Raw genomic sequence first — 3,864 nt, 5'->3', positions numbered from 1 at the left:
AAATATTATGGCCCCTTTTTCCACAATAACAACTTCTTAGAAAATGATTGTAGAGATAGCCAGGTGGCTAGAGAACAGAAGTGAGAGGGAGACTTTTAGCTGCATTCCCTTTGAACTTTTAAATTTTGCATTGGGTAAAGCAATATCTATACAAAAATATATATATATACACAATAAAGCAATAAGCTGTCAAGAATGAAAGTAAATAATCCAATAAGCTGTACCTGCATGTACTGATTTATCTTTACATGATGGAATAATAAACATCCATTCAAAAATTACATTTTTAGGCAACACTAAATGATGTTTAGGGATGCACACTAGGTGGTAAAAATATAAAGAAAAATAAGGAAATGATTATACCATAAAATTCATTAAGGCAATAAATTTCAATGAGAAAAGAGAGGGTTGTATTAGAGGAGTGATGCTGGTGAGGCTGAGAGAGGTAGTGGCTGCAAGAGTGTTTACCGTATCATAATTCATTTATGCAGTTTTCTGTATTTGTGTTAGATGTAACAGTATAAAAATTCTTAAGAAAAGAATATTCTATAAGGATTTTTCTAATAAGATGGGAAAATGCTCACGATATAAAATTCAGTGGAAAAGAAGGTACACAATCCTGCATGTAGTATGATTCCAATTATGCATATGTATATTAGATATTTGTAGAAATAGACATTTAAATAAAATGCCAAATGGTAATTGTACCTATTATTTTTTATTATTTTATACAGCTGCCATATTTTCTTAACTGTAGAATATAATAAATTTGTAAAATGAAAGTTTTATTACAAAGGATGACGTGATAAATCTAAATTGTAGGGTAAATATTGACCCTTTACCCTTTTCAGTTCTTATAAACATAGACATATATTATAATCATAAAATTTTAGAATGAGAAAAAATCATTAGAGAGCATCTTCTCACATATCTCCATTTTAGAGATGTAGAAACCAAGCAGCAGATAGGTTAACTGACTTAGCCAAAACTCAGGATTAGTTAGTCGCAGACCTGGGACAGGGCCCAATTCAACACTGATGACTGCTTTGTATGGAGGGAGAATACAGAGCCTTGTTCTTTAAAGAAAGTTTCATTGACTTTTCAAAGCATGTTTACATGGGAATTACAATTAAGCAATGTCTCCAATGAAATGTAAATTTGTAATGCAATAACAATCTAATACAGCAAATGTTAAAGATTAATGTTGGAGAAATTTTATTTGAATTTTTCAAACAAAGACACAAACAACAACATGTCTTTGAACTTCTAGAAGACCTACTTGAATTCACTTATCTAACGTAGTAAAGGTAGCTTGTGACTGCAATAAAGTCTGTCATTGCTGCTTTCAATGCTATAAAAATGATACAATATATGCAGTAACTGCTTTAAATCATGCTTGTTTTGACAAGCTGTTTCTAAGTTCCACCTCATTTGTACTTTAGACCCACTTCTGTGCCATGTAGACCCAGTATGAACAAACATCACATGTCCTTAACTGTACCTTCCAGAGGGAAAAAATTAAATAAAAAATAAAAAGAGAAAAATAATCAATCACTAAATAAACAATTTATCTTAGGTTCTAGTCAGTATGTAACCTGTTTATTTTGGGGGGGGGCTACTTTTTATTTTTTAACTGGTTTTTTAAACATTTCAAGTTTTAACTCCTTAATATGTAATATTTGAACTTTCCTCCCCACATTTTACTCCCTGGAAGATAATTTCCAACCTCCAACTTTCACTGAGTACCTATTCTGTGCTAGACACCTTCTTCAGGGTTAGAAATACAGATATAAGTAAACATAAGTAGAACATAGCCTCATCCCTCAAGAAGCTAATTATTTAGTGGAGCAGTTAGACAAATAAGCTGATGATGGCAAAAAGAAGTGGTTGGTGCTATAAGGAAATCAGCGAATGCTCTGTTCATGGCATTTTTTTTATCCCAAGAATAACTGCTAGCTAATACTTGACTCAAGAATCTGGTTCTACATTTCCAACCCTCTCTATAATAACATCTTAGATTCACAAGATTAACTCGAGTGAAGCCCCACAGACTCCAATCACCAATTCATGTCAAACTTAAAAGCAAATAGCTTTTCTATTTGAATGTGCAAAAACAGGCACTAAGAACCACCACCGTTCAAATTCTTCTGACATAATTTCAAAGACTAGAATAAAAATATACTCTTGATTTAACTCTACCTTTCCATGAAGCAGCCAGAGAATTAATTCCACAAAGAGGACTACAGAAAACATTGTAATTGACTAACCATCATCCATGTCTCCCCTTGTAAACAGAATCTCAGTTCTATTTGGAACAGCGATGTGTACAGCCCATGGTACTTTGTGAGATAATTACTTCCACAGATCCTTTCCTATTGAGGATACCAGCATGGCATAGTGCTGTCAATGAAATTTCATGGAAATCTGCTGGAGAGGGAGGCTTCTGAGAGTTTTTCTATGTTTGTAAAAGGGACAAGAATAAGAAACGATGATCTCATCTGATCTCGGAAGCTAAGCAGGGTCGAGCCTGGTTAGTACTTGGATGGGAGACCACCTTGGAATACCAGATGCTGTAGGCATTTAAAAAAAAAAAAAAAATGAGAAAAGAGCTTTCTTTGTCTCTTCTTTCTTTTTTGAAAGCACATGAGATGTTTGGAGCTATGGCAACCTTGAAACAATGAGGAGACAAGAATAAAGACCAAAGCCAACATGCTAAGGATACAGAGAAAAAAGAACCTGTATTCTTGGTAACATTTTAGAGGAATTGGATGATGGACTGCCTGTCCTAAATTTCTTTGAGGTAGACATTACTCGTCCCTATGGTTTAAGCTACTTTCAAATGCCTATTATGTTATTTGCTGCTGAAAGCATTTCTAATGCAGATAAAAGTCTAGCTTATTCATTTCTCTAGCCTTAGTACTAAGAACAGTGGCTGACCTAGTAAGTGGTCAGAGGATATGTTTTGGAAGAATAAATAAAAAATGAATGAGTTTTAGATTAGATACTAAGCATCATATTTAAATTTGCAGGTGGTAAAGATGTTTTATTAATTTTATATTGAATTTTTATTTTGAGTATAATTTCTCTGAAAACAATGTGCAATGTTAGTTTTTTTGCTTTACACTGCTATTGTCTTGCTAACAAAAATCTCACATTTGTTTACCCTTGAACACATTGCAGAAAGGAAGAGAGACCTATCTTTAATCCCAGAAAAATCAATCTTGATTAGTCCAAGCCAAACATGAAAGTTTCGTACCCTTCACACGAAGAATAATTCATGCCTGGGCAAGAGAAGCAACACTGGCCAATGGGGACTTTGGAGAAAGGTATTTTTGACTAAGAAAAGATGGTACAAGGAAAGAAATTATCCTCTTTTCAAGTCTTCACCAATGTCAGGATCTGCAGCAGCCATCTTGCCAAAATGAAGGATGAAATTTGAGGACTAAGCCACCACACTAAGAATGAGAGCATAGAGAGATGAAAAGAATTTAGGTCCTTAATGACATGGTTGAGCCAATCCAGGAGTCAAACTGTTTCCAAACTCCTTGCCATATGATAAAGATACTGCTGGTAAAGAATCACTGGAAATCACTTTATTCAAATGGAACTTTAAAATTTTTAATAAGGAATATGCCTTAAGGTATTACTTATTTTAATATGAGTGAATAATAAATAAAAGAATCAGTGGAAAATCTGTTAAATAATAATTTTTGTTCTTCTGTCCACATCTTCTGTCAACTGATCCTATTCTTGCTTAAAGTTTGCAAAGCACCAGACCAAAGACATAGCAAATAAATAGAAATCTCTGCTGAGCTCTGATTCTTGATCTCTTCTGTGAACACTGTGCCCTCTGACTTTTTATCA

Source organism: Pteropus vampyrus, unplaced genomic scaffold (genome assembly GCF_000151845.1).
Source record: "Pteropus vampyrus isolate Shadow unplaced genomic scaffold, Pvam_2.0 Scaffold64, whole genome shotgun sequence".
Classification (NCBI taxonomy): Eukaryota; Metazoa; Chordata; class Mammalia; order Chiroptera; family Pteropodidae; genus Pteropus; species Pteropus vampyrus.
Note: the sequence above shows the minus strand (reverse complement) of the source record.